This window comes from Ovis canadensis, chromosome 1 (genome assembly GCF_042477335.2).
Source record: "Ovis canadensis isolate MfBH-ARS-UI-01 breed Bighorn chromosome 1, ARS-UI_OviCan_v2, whole genome shotgun sequence".
Taxonomy (NCBI): Eukaryota; Metazoa; Chordata; class Mammalia; order Artiodactyla; family Bovidae; genus Ovis; species Ovis canadensis.
In genome coordinates, this window is record NC_091245.1 from 197,425,988 (window position 1) to 197,440,451 (window position 14,464).

Sequence of the window (14,464 nt, forward strand, 5' to 3'; positions counted from 1 at the left end):
GTCTCCCTACCATCATTTGGCACTTCTCACCAGGGATTCATTTTGCTAATCACAAGTGCCAGTTCCCATTGCTCTGATACCACATCGCAGCAAAACCTCAGATGCCAGTGAAAGTAAGGTGACTCTCACTAACTCCTCCAGGGTAAATGAAAGATGTTCTGTGGAAGCTGCTAACACAGAATTGTGACCTGATAAAAACAGCTGCCCTGTCTCACCTGCTGTCATCACTACCATTCCAGAAACTGCTTGCAAACTCGGCTTTCTGACAACTAGAAGCTGTTCAGCATCCTCCCTGCTGATTTGCTTTCTGGCAGAGCTGAAAAGGCACCAGCTTGTAGTCAGAAGGCCTGAATTCTGGTCTTGGCTCTGCAGCTTGAAATGCATATGACTTCAAGTAGGACACTGAGAGCTGTGTCTCTGTTTCCTTGTGTTCAAAACAAGAAAAGGATCCTTTCCTTGCTCCTACTGACCTTGCTTATGAAATTTAGAGAATGTAAAGAATTAGAAATCCTCTTACAAAATAGTAAACTCATCAGATAGCATATTAAAAAAGCAGAGATATTACTTTACCAACAAATGTCCATCTAGTCAAGGCTATGGTTTTTCCAGTAGTCATGTATGGATGTGAGAGTTGGACTGTGAAGAAAGCTGAGCCATGAAGAATTGATGCTTTTAAACTGTGGTGCTGGAGAAGACTCTTGAGAGTCCCTTGGACCGCAAGGAGATCCAACCAGTCCATTTTAAAGGAGATCAGTCCTGAGTGTTCATTGAAAGGACTGATGCTGAGGCTGAAACTCCAATACTTTGGCCACCTGATGCGAAGAGTTGACTCATTGGAAAGACCCTGATGCTGGGAGGGACTGGGGGCAGAAGGAGAAGGGGACGACAGAGGATGAGAAATCTAGTCACTGACTAATTTAATCATCTAACCACAGACTCGATGCACATGAGTTTGGGCGAACTCCGGGAGTTGGTGATGAACAGGGAGGCCTGGCATGCTGTGATTCATGGGGTCGCAAAGAGTCTTACACAACTCAGCGACTGAACTGAACTGAACTGAAACTCATCAGAGGGATGGTGGTGGTGGTTGTGGTGGTTTAGTCGCCAAGTCATTCATGTTTGACTCTTGCAATGCCATAGACTGTCGCCACCAGTCTGCTCTGTCAATGGGGTTTCCTAGGCAAGAATACTGGAGGGGGTTGCCATTTTCTTCTCCAGGGGACCTTCCCCACCCAGGGATCAAAGCCAAGTCTCTTTCACTGCAGGCAGTCTGGTGCATTGCAGGTAGGTTCTTTGCAGCTGAGTTACCAAGGCTTCCCCATCAGGGGAATAGTGGGTAGTAATACAATATTATTTACACTTTAGTCCCAGTGGTCTGGTTTTCCACAATGGTGTTCTTTAGGAAAATCAAATTAAGTACAATGTCTAAAATATAGGAATTTCTACAAGAAGGTCAAACTGAATGCAATGCCTGATAAGATAGCCAACAATTTCTTTATCCATCCACCTGTTGATGGATGTTTGGGTTGTTTCCAGTTTGGGGCTATTACAAATAAAGCTTCTGTGAACATTCATGTACAAGTCTTAGTGTATGTTTTCTTTTTTCTTGGGTGAATAACTAGGAGTGGAATGACTGGATGATATATTAAGTGTAGGAACATGATTTTTTTTAATGACTGTACAGAGGTCCTTTATTTAGCTGTTCATAATTTTTAAGCAATATTTCATTGTTGAAAATTTAGACCTTTCTGATATTTCACTATGTTAGCAAGTAATATATGATTTTTTGGTTGAAGAATGTGGTTATAGACATTCAACTTGAGAGGAATAATGAGGAAGAAGGCATTGTGAAGGAAGTCTGGAGATGAAGAGTATGCTGTTGGATAATTCTGGGTTTTTCAGTGATTGCAAAGCAAGCATTTTGTGTTGTTTACTGGGAAGCAAAGTGGCATGAGACTGTAAATGAACCAAAATTTGAATTTAAAGTTTATTTCACTGTTTTGTTGTCAACTTTATGGAACCATGATTTCATCATAATATTCCTTATGAGGCAACTGCAATAAACTTAGGTGTAGTCTTTTGTTTCTGGAAGCTATAATTAGCCATCTGGTATACTTTTAACATTGTGTTAAATTTAAAAAAAAAAACCCTAAAACATATAAATATAAATAAATAAATATAATGCCTGAGATGTATTCTGTGATCCAGGTAAAAGGCCAACCTCTACCACCATAATCCGGGACCTTTGCTAGGTGGTCTCCATTCAAAGTACAAGTTGTCACCAGAAGCACCATTTACATGTAAGACCACATATGCAGACTCAGTTTAGCCACAGGAGACTAGAGACCAAAGAAATGCCACATCCTAAAAATACCTGTGCACCCATCAGAGAGGTGACTGGCTAATCTGTGTGGACATTTCTGATGCTATTCCTTGAGTAATGAGGCGGTTCTATGTCATTAGACATAGAATAGGACATAAAGTCTTATTCTACTTAGAATAGGACTATAAATTTATTTTGATTAGAGTCATGAAAAGTCACGTGGGATAAGTGATAAGAAAAATTGCTGTAGAGAATTGCTAACAGAATAGCTAATAGAATTCTCTGGGGAGAGTAGCTAATAGTGTGATCAGTGTGTAGCAGGCACAATCCTCTGGGCTTGTCCTGCATTCTCTTAACCCACAGTCCTTTGGGGCAGAGTTCCCAAACAGTCCTATTTTATGAAGAAAATGAAGCCATATACTCAGAGAGTGTAATGCAAGGATTCAAACCCATTCTATAGCCTGGATGCTTAACTCTCAATCAGGTCCTGGTCTGTGTGAGGTCCACTAGCAGCTAGAATTTCCATGAGGATTATTGCGAGTTGTCTGGGTGGAAGTGTCAGGTGTTCATTTACTCTGTGTAGTTTCTCTGTACAGTCAACTTCAATAAATTGAGGTGAGAGGAAGCACCTGGATGCTTATTTTTTTAGATTGCTGTCCAATGGCTACTTGCCTATCCAAAAATTTCTCTACTTCTTGTTCAATAAAGAATCCCACTTTTATATGAACTGGCAATATGCCCATGTACAACTTATAATTATCAGACTTCTCTAATGCATGTATAATGATGTTCTGAGCAGGGAGATGGTAATGGAAGCATTACTATGGAGTAATTTTGTGATTTTTCCATAAAAGGGAGTTAACACAGCTAGGAGGTGCACTCTTCTTTCATCCTGCTTCTTCCTTTCTGTTGCATGGGCTACAGGCATGGTGAGCTCTCCAGTAGTTGTGTTGGACCATGAATGCCTTCAAGGTGAAAGCCAAAGGCAGAGAGAAAGAAGGAGTCTGATTTTCTAATTATTCATATCAATACTGAAGAGCCTATTCTACTTCCTTTTCTATTAGAAGACTAAACCTTGAGTGCTTCCTGTTATGTTGGTTTTTCTTTCATACAAAATCAGAAGTAATCCTAACTGTTAAAGATTACTTGGAAACTTTCTGGGTTTGTCTCTGTCCCATAGACATAACAACACTCTAGATTAACACTCCAACTATGCAAAGAAATTGTATAATTAATTCCATTCCCTTTGCTTGGTTTTTAATAAAATTCGGAAAAAGATGTTTTAGGTAGAAAAAAACTGAATGTATTGATTAAAATGAAATCTGTAGGTTCATTTCTTTTCCTAGCTCTAATTAAAATAAACCAGCCAAAAGATATTGGATTTGAATCCAACAGAGAGGAACCATCTTTCCTCTTCAGTGCTCCAGAAGATAGGCACACGGTGGGGGGTTTGTCCTTCCTTAGACTGTACATCAAATATATTTTCTGTACTATTGTGATAAATCTTCTAAATCACCCACTTTGAGCCTGGTTGTGTGAAGTGATTACTGCAGGCCAAAAAGTCCAGCTGGAATTTGTCAGGGTCTAGGATAAATCACAAAATTTATAAAACCCAAGGCATTTCAGCCCATTGTGAAATGTATCCATTGAAAGTGCTCTGAGGAGACCAACTTCCTGTGTCCAATGACCCCAGTGACCCCAGTGACAACTGTGAAAATTACATTTTAAAAAGTAAAGCCCCTAGAAATGGTTCTAAGGGCAAACATTGTTTCTTTCCACAATTCCAATTCTGTTTTTAAATTCTTAAATTATATTCACCTTTTGTCTGTTACATTTCCACCCTTTGACTTGAATGCAAGAGTCTTAGAGCCTAATGAATGTACTTCAACAAGTAAAATGCTTAGCAAGGTGAGTAGCCATAGTAAGAAAATAACCCGAAACTAACAGCTCCCATCATCACAAGAACCACCATCATTACTACCTCCACCACTAGGGTGCTGAACTTCTCCTCTGTGCCCCTCTTCTGCTTGGTCTCTCCTGTGTTTTACCTGAATTTATCTTAAATTGTTCCACAGTGTGGAGCAAAACTGCTTTGCTCTGTCTTATTTGATCGTAACTCCCTCCTTCACTCTTCTGTTTCTCCCAAACAAAATGAAACCTTAATTGAAAGTTCCTGTGGTGCATGTCGCAGAAGGCGATGGCACCCCACTCCAGTACTCTTGCCTGGAAAATCCCATGGATGGAGGAGCCTGGTAGGCTGCAGTCCATGGGGTCACTAAGAGTCGAACTCAACTGAGCGACTTCACTTTCACTTTTCACTTTCATGCATTGGAGAAGGAAATGGCAACCCACTCCAGTGTTCTTGCCTGGAGAATCCCAGGGACGGGGGAGCCTGGTGGGCTGCCGTCTATGGGGTCACACAGAGTTGGACACAACTGAAGTGACTTAGCAGTGGTGCACATGTGCTGTGTTGCTTCTGTCATATCTGACTCTTTGCGACTCTATGGACTATAGCCCACCAGGCTCCTCTGTCCATGGGATTCTCTGGGCAAGAATTCCAGAGTGGGTTGCCATGCCCTCTTCCGGGGGACTTTCCTGACCAAGGGATCAAACCTGTATCTTTTACATTGTCTCCTATATTGTAGACAAATTCTTTACTTCTGAGCCAGTGGGGAATCCCAAAAGTTCCTATTAAAATAGTTTAAACATGATTTTGCTGTACTTAACTACCACTGAACCCCAACTCAGGCATTTGAATAATTATTTTGTATTTTTGTAATGATTAAGTGTTGACTAACTTCACATTAAATTAATCATTAAAGCAAAGCTCATTAAAGTGCAGATATAAAAAGTTTTGTTTTGATTGCTTTTGAACAGTAGGGAAAATTAAATTTATTCATCTCAATATTCAAAAGAGAAGGTAGTAGGAAAATACATATGAAGAAAGTCAAACAACCTTAATGTGCCAAAATAAATGCTTCTATTTTACAAATATTGGCATCTTTTATGAGGAGGTGAACAGGAAAGCATTCAGTTGTCGAGAAGAGAGGATGTTGCATTTTTCTAAACTTGAATGGTTTTCCAGTGAGTAAGGTTTACTTCAGTGGAAATGCAAGAATATTCTATTTGTTCTTGTGACAGGGGTAAAGGAGATGAGACTATGGTCACATTTTAGGGACAAATCAGAGAGAACTGGAGAATCTGAAAAACAGACGTTAAAAATTAGAGAATTGTACCAGGAGCAGGAGTTTAGAGTAATGGATAATATGCAAACCCCAGCAATCATTTGCAGAACTTTTTGATGTTAATTGAGATTGTACACAAGTTTTTTTTTTCTTTTTGGAAGGATGTAGGGAATAATAATAATTGATAATAGCAACAAAAATAACAGCAACAACAAGAACTACAACTAACACTGGATGTTTAAAATGTGGGTATAATCTTCTAAGTTCTTTTCAAATATAGCATCACAGCAATTCTGTGAAGATGTATAACTATGCCTCTTTCTTAGATGAATAAACTGTGCACCTACAAAAGCTGGGAGACAATCCTCCATGAGTCTCTCATGTTTTTGTACAACTTGAGAGCAGAGGCACTGGTGAGTTTTTTCCAGACTATCTATTCAGAAATGTTTGTATGGCAAACAGGCTGGGAAAACAGAGATAACATCTCCCTCAGGTGCAAAGGGCAAGTCTGTTAATTGACCTGTGTAATAAAGATAAATTTTTAAGGACAAAGTTCAGGCAGGCTTACTGCCCACTATAAAAGATTCAGGTTCCCTACACTGAGGTTCCTCTCTTGTGGACACAATCCATGGCATGTGTAGGCATTTCTTGCTCTCTTTCTATCATCCTATAAGAACCGGGGCTGAGGGGACTGGCACAGATGCTGGCATTTTAGCCACTGCTGTTGCCATGAGTAATCAAGTTCTTTGTCTCTGACTCAGAAGTCTCATATCTTTTTCCAGTATCCATGAAACTGTGACAGGGCTGACTTGTTGGATGGCAAGTGGGGAAACATCTCAAACTCCTTACAGTTGTGATAAGAGGTTGACAACTTATCTAAGGCCACTCTGCTAAAAAGTTGTAGAGCCAGGAACTGGGCCAGCACAGGTAGTTCTACTTCCTAGCACATGCTCTCCCCCATCACATTCAGTTCAGTTCAGTTCAGTTCAGTCACTCAGTTGTGTCCAAGTCTTTGTGACCCCATGGACTGGAGCATTCCAGGCCTCCCTCTCCATCACCAACTTCTGGAGCCTACTCAAACTCATGTCCACTGAGTCAGTGATGTCATCCAACCATCTCATCCACTGTTGTCCCCTTCTCCTCCTGCCTTCAGTCTTTTCCAGCATCAGGGTCTTTTAATGAGTCAGTTCTTCCCATCAGGTGGTCAAAGTATTGGAGTTTCAGCTTTAGCATCAGTCCTTCCAGTAAATATTGAGGACTGGTTGCCTTTAGATTTGACTGGTTGGATCTTCTTGCAGTCTAAGGGACTCTCAAGAGTCTTTTTCCAACAACACAGTTCAAAAGCATCAATTCTTAGGCACTCAGTTTTCTTTATAGTCCAACTCTCACATCCATACATGACTACTGGAAAAAACATAGCTTTGACTAGATGGACCTTTGTTGGTAAAGTAACATCTCTCTCTCTCTCTTTTTTTTTTTTTACAAAATTTTTCTTTCTTTTATTTTATTTTTATTTTTACTTTATTTTACTTTACAATGCTGTATTGGTTTTGCCATACATTAACATGAATCCGCCATGGATGTACATGAGTTCCCAATCCTGAACCCCCCTCCCACCTCCCACCCCATATCATCTCTCTGGAACATCTCTGTGCACCAGCCCCAAGCATCCTGTATCCTGTATAGAACATAGACTGGCGATTAGTTTCTTACATGATAGTATACATGTTTTAATGCCATTCTCCCAAATCATCCCACCCTCTCCCTCTTGAGAACAGTGTGGAGATTCCTTTAAAAATTGCAAATAGAACTGCCTTATGACCCAGCAATCCCACTTCTGGGCATACACACCAAAGAAACCAGAATTGAAAGAGACATGTGTACCCTAATGTTCATCGCAGCACTGTTTATAATAGCCAGGACATGGAAACAACCTAGATGTCCTTCAGCAGATGAATGGATAAGAAAGCTGTAGTACATGTACACAATGGAGTATTACTCAGCCATTAAAAAGAATACATTTGAATCAGTTCTAATGAGGTGGGTGAAACTGGAGCCTATTATACAGAGTGAAGTAAGCCAGAAAGAAAAACACCGATACAGTATACTAACACATATATATGGAATTTAGAGAGAAGGTAATGATAACCCTGTATGCAAGACAGCAAAAGAGACATCTCTCCTTTTTAATATGCTGTTTAGGTTGGTCATAGTTTTTCTTCCAAGGAGCAAACGTCTTTTAATTTAATGGCTGCAGTCACCATCTGCAGTGATTTTGGTGCCTGCAAAAAATAAAGTCTCTCACTGTTTCCATTATTTCCCTGTCTATTTGCCAAGAAGTGACAGGACCAGATGCCATGATCTTTGTTTTTTGAATGTTGAGATAAAAGCCAACTTTTTCACTCTCTTCTTTCACTTTCATCAAGAGGCTCTTTAGTTCTTCTCTGCTTTCTGCCATAAGAGTGGTGTCATCTGTGTATCTGAGGTTATTGATATTTCTCCCAGCAATCTTGATTCCAGCTTGTGCTTCTTCCAGCCCAGCATTTCTCATGATGTATGCTACATATAAGTTAAATAAGTAGGGTGACAATATACAGCCTTGACATACTCCTGTTCCTATTTGGAACCAGTCTGTTGTTCCATGTCCAGTTATAACTGTTGCTTCTTAACCTGCATACAGATTTCTTAAGAGGCAGGTCAAGAGATCTGGCATTCCCATCTCTTGAAGAATTTTCCCCAGTTTGTTGTGGTCCACACAGTCAAAGGCTTTGGCATAGTCAATAAAGCAGAAATAGATGTTTTTCTGGAACTCTCCTGCTTTTTCGATGATCCAATGGATGTTGGCAATTTGATCTCTGGTTCCTCTGCCTTTTCTAAATCCAGCTTCAACATCTGGAAGTTCACAGTTCACGTATTGCTGAAGCCTGGCTTAGAGAATTTTGAGCATTACTTTTCTAGCGTGTGAGATGAGTGCAATTATGCAGTAGTTTGAGCATTCTTTGGCATTGCCTTTCTTTGGGATTGGAGTGAAAACTGACCTTTTCCAGTCCTGTGGCCACTGCTGAGTTTTCCAGATTTGCTGGCATATTGAGTACAGTACTTTCACAGCTTCATCTTTTAGGATTTGAAACGGCTCAACTGGAATTCCATCATCTCCACTAGCTTTGTTCATAGTGATGCTTTGTAAGACCCACTTGACTTTGCATTCCATGATGTCTGGCTCTAGGTGAGTGATCACACCACTGTGGTTATGTGAGCCATGAAGATCTTTTTTGTATAGTTCTGTGTATTCTTGCCACCTCTTGTTAGTATCTCTGCTTCTGTTAGGTCCATATCATTTCTGTCCTTTATTGTGCTCATCTTTGCATGAAATGTTCCCTAGGTATCTTATGAGCACCAGGACCCAGGAGAAAAGAGCAGTGACCTCACAAGAAACTGAGCAGAAATGCCCATGAGTGTCCAGGCATCTCTGGCAGAGGTGTGGATCAGTGGTGGCCTGCTGCAGGGTTGGAGGCACTGAGGTCAGCAGTCATCAGACCTTTTGAAGGAGGCTGCCATTATCTTCATTACCTCCACCATAGTTTGGCCTCAGCTCAAGCAACAGGGAGGGAACACAGCCCCGCCTATCAATAGAAAATTGAATTAAAGATTTATTGAACATGCCCCTGTGCATCAGAACAAGACTCAGTTCCCCCTCAGTCAGTCTCTACCATCAGGAATCTTCCATAAGCCTCTTATCCTTATCTGTCAGTGGGCAGACAGGATGAAAACCACAATCATAGAAAACTAACCAAACTGATCACAGGGACCACAGCCTTGTCTAGCCCATCACATTAAAAGACTCTAAGTAACATAATAATGTAACTGAAAGATACCTTGATCTAGTACATTGAATTATTTTATATTTTGAATTTACTATGATCTACAGAATGTACTTTGCTTTTACTTATTTAATTTGTTTTTCTCCTAATTACAAAAAAAAAAGATTCTAAGTGGTCAGAAGACATGAAGATAATATTCATATATGTGTTACATTATATAAAAGCTAATAAAATATGTATGTATCCTTAATAAATCAGTCCAGCTATATTTGATATAAGCTGACTCCACTCAATTTTAGAGTGAAAAAAATGTATCCAAAATCATTGGCATAATTTGATATCAGGCAGAAATGCTCTCCATCCTGACCTAATGGTTATAAACCTCCCATTCTCTACTGTCATAATTATGCAAAGATGTAATTTAAAATACTCTATTGTGCGTGAAGCTCCTCTAATTCCCTCAGTAAAAGCTAATGCTACATTTCTCTGAAATCAGGAACATTTTGCATCTCTCTCTACATCAACACAGTAGAATGATTAAAAACAGACTGTGGAGCCAGATTGCCTCAGTTCTAATCTTGATCCTGCCACTTCTAAGCTATATAACCTTGGGCAATTATTTTAAGCTCATTGGGGCTTAGTTTCCTCACCTCTAAAATGGGAATAATATTTTTGACAGCATCTCTAGGTACAGTTATGATAATATGATAAAGCAAATGAATCTGTTACTACATCCCTATAGCTTAAGAAAAAACCCATACATTTCCTATGAAGATGCTTTGACTTCTGTTTATTGGCTTTGCAACCTACAACATGAAAGCCTTGTGATACAAGATTTAATGAGTTTATCCATTTAAAGCACTTTGAATACTACCTGATACATCATTATGTTCTCAATAAATATCCACTGTCATTATCCATTTCTTGTTGTTGTTTAGTTGCTCAGTTGTGTTTGACTCTTTGTGATCCCATGGAGTGTAGCCCACCAGGTTTCTCTGTCCATGGGATTTCCCAGGCAAGAATACTGGAATGAGTTGCCATTTCCATCTCCAGGGGCTCTTTCCAACCTAGGGATAGAACCCACATCTCCTACGTTAGCAGGTGGATTCTTTACTGCTGAGCCACCAGGGAGGCCCTCACCCATCTATTATGTCTCTTTTAAATTGTCTCTGACTTAATGGCTACATAAGTGTGTTACCTGAGAGTCTCAGGCTTCTGCAATTGGTAAGGGTAGTTCCATCTGTTCTACCATCTATTCTATTCTGATGTGATCTATTGATCAGATCAATGACTCTGATCCTCCGCTTGATTAGTTTAGAAATGCAACAGTAAATCACAGTTTTTTCTCAATTATCCTCAAGGCTATTGTCATGTTTCTTTCATCAAGTTCTGATTAGAAATCATCCCCTCGGTCAGCCTGAGCCCCACTGTTCCTCAGAGGTGTTACTTGGATTTGAAACTCTGCCCCCACCAATACCACTGCCATCACAGGAGGCCCAGTGGGGCTGGGAAGCTGCCATGTCCATTGTTGATGGATAGGGGACAGTTTGACCTAAGAGATCCCTACCATCACCTTTGTAAAGTGAAAAGGACGGCACACCTTCTGTGTGCTATGTGGGTGAAAAAGAGCGCCTTAGCCAGGTGGCTCCCACACTTCGAGTGCTTCAGACTTCAGGGAAGGAACAACGGTCGCGCGTGCATGTGTGTGTTGTGTGAGGCCAGCAAAGTGGCTCAAGATGAGTTTCCTCACCACCACACTGTCTCCAGGACTGATAGTCTTCTCTGGCTCCGTTCCTGAGTCTGGTTCCCGCTGACACGCTCTTTTTCCCTTTATGATACATTTTTTTCCAGGGGTGCATTTTGTCTTACTCCATATATAAGTCTGAATGGAAATGATAGATGGAGTTCAAGGTTTTTTCCAAAGAGGCTACCAGCCTTTCTGTAAATCAGTGTGTATGTGGATATAGAAAGATACTTTTGGAATGACCAAAATTAAAAAGATTTACTATACCAAATGTTGTCAAGGACATGGAGCAACTAGAACTCTCATACATTGCTGGTAAGAATGCAAAATGGTGCAACCATTATGGAACACTGTTTGTCAGCTATTTCAAAAGTCAAGCATTCATAGATCACATGACACTGCCGTTCCATTCCCTTCTATTTACTCACGGTAAATGAAAGCACATGTCTGTATAAACAAAGACTTACACATGAATATTTATAGCTTGATTTGTAACAGTCAGAAATTGGAAGCAACCCAAACTTCCAATGACAGATAAATGGATAAACAAATTGTGTATACACATATATATATTCACTGAATAAAATATTTACATATACATATAATATTTATTTATATTATAAATATATTATATTTATAGATAATACTCATACTATCTATATATATTATATAAGTGTTTGTACTATATATTTATTTTTATATATTTATACATTTACTCAGGTTGGATCCCTGGCTTGGGAAGATCCCCTGGAGGAGGGAGGCCATGGCAACCCACTCCAGTGTTCTTGCCTGGAGAATCCCATGAACAAAGGAGCTTGCCAGGATCAGTCCATTGGGTCGCAAAGAGTAGGACACGACTGAAATGACTTAGCACACACACATGCACACATGTACTATATTATATATATATAAATATAAAAAATAAACATATAGTACAAATACATATATAATATATATAGATAGATAAATATCTATAAATATAATATATTTATAATATAAATAAATATTATATGTATATGTAAATATTTTATTCAGTGAATAGATATGTGTGTATATGTATATATATGTGTATGTATATATTATATATATTAACTTGTTCCCTTTAAATATATGAGGTTTACTGTATGTCAATCATTCCTCAATAAAAGCTACTTTTAAAAATGGATATATAGAGAAATTGTGTTAGATAACCTTTTCCTCCAGAAACATCTTGCTTCTCTCCACTCCTACAGAATCAAAATACTCTGCTGAAAATCCATTTCTTAGTGTTTCGTAGGTGACCAGAAATTAGCTCATTCAGGGCAGACTTGGACTTATTCACCTTTGGGTTCTTCATGAACAGCCTTAGCACAGTATCTTGCCTACATCACAGGCACTAAATATTTACATATGAAATGAGTAAAGAATGAATTAACTAATTGAATAATTGATTATCAACTTTAACCATCTTTACATAACTATTGTTTATATGCAGGTCTACAATTGATAACTTTCATCTGTCTAGGATAAATGCCTTTTTTGGACAAGCCAATATTTCTCACTCTAAACTCTAAGGCAGCAAATCTTTGTTTGAGGAAGATCTATGAGTACAAAGGAAGCAATTCATAAAAGAACCCAAGGAGCACTATTTTTTCTCCTTAAATAGAGCATTGAACTTGCCTCTTCAGTGTCTTTTCAGCAGAGTTAAAATTTAGAATTGTAGTTGAAGACCTACTGGATTCAGCTGACAAAATGTCTATCAAACATTCAGGAACCTCACTGTAAATAGAAAAACACTTAGAAATAAGAGAAAAGCTCTGAACTAATCCTGAGCCTGACAGTTCTCTAGCTATTTGACACTGGTTAAATCACCTCATCATTCTTGGGCTTAGTTTCTCAGTACTGAAAACAAGGTGATGAAGCAAAAATCACTCATGAAATTTTCCTGTCTCAACATTCTGTGATCTTGCGATTTTCAAGAAGGATCTATTTAAGGTGGACCAGGGTTTAAATCAACTGTTCTGGGGAGGGAACAAAATGAAGTAGGCAGTTGAGGGATTAGGTAGAAAAGGAAAGGGTTAAATCTGCAAAGAATATTCACAAAATTCTTGCACATGATTGGAAATAAGAGTCAGTTCTTTGCCACTGAACTTTCTACTTGGAGTATATCTTGCATATCATATCATATTATAATTCCTCTTCTAGGAAAAACATAATAGTTTTAGTTTTGTGTCCCTTGTGGATAAATTGTGTAATGAAAAAACATGGTGTTTTCTTCTAAAGGAAGCATCAGCCGAGCTACTCAGTTGGCAACTTTTCTGTGCCTGTTTCATATCCAGGGACAACAGGCAAAGATTTGGCATAATCTATGTTCCATCACTGTCAGAGACTGGAATTGCATTTTCTGCCCCTGCTTCTGCTTGGCAAGAGTCCTTTTTGTGCTGCTGCCTAATGGGATGCAGTCTCCAGAAGAGTGATTGATTGCCAGGTGCAGGCATGATTAAGCCAGTGCAACTGTGGGCCATCCCATCCCCACAGTGGAGGAAGAAAAGCATGCATTTTCTGTGAGAACACTGTCTCTTTCTTTGGCTCTGCAGCTCAAGACAGAAATACCCTAGAGTTAAAAAGAAGTAATAATAACCTATGTATATACTGAGCAAGCTGGGCTCCTTCATAGAAACAGAAAATGGGTAAAACAAGCTACTATCAGGACTTAGGGACAATTTTTAATTGTCAGATGAAAGTATAATGCTTGTTTTAAAAGGCTGATGTACTAGTGGTATCTTCACTATGCTGTGCTTATTTAGCCAAATAAATGTGATGTGCGTATAACACGGTCATATCTCAACCATTTGCTCTGCCTTAAAACCTCTCTCTGTCTGGGGAAAAACATTAAATAAAAAACAAATCCATCTCTGAAAGTTTTGAAAAACATTCAAGGTTTGCTAAAGATTTGAAGAAGAGAAGAAAGAAAACTGAATGAGTAAATATAGAGCATAACTTCCTAAAATCTTCTTTATCCATCTGTTCCCCAAAGCTTCACTTGCCTTCCTCCCAAAATGAGACAGCCCAAAGTCCCATCTTACCACCTCTAAGGCCAGAATATCTTGGAGATATGTGTTTCTTTCTCTCTCTCTTCTGTTTATGGCATCTTGAGTTTGGGAATATAGACAAGAAGTTTCTGCCACTGGACACTTAGCCCACCAAAGAGCAACCAAATGAAAGTTTCTTTTCTGGATAAGGAAGTAAGGCCAACTAGGAGGCAGCGGTTCATGGCAAGGAAGGGGTACTGAGGGATGGGTCTTGTGAAGAACACTGATTCTGTAGAGGAGAAAATTCTTAATAAACCTTGGATCTTGACCTTGGATGAACGCCCCAGTCTATAATTTTCTATGGTCCCTATCTCTATCTT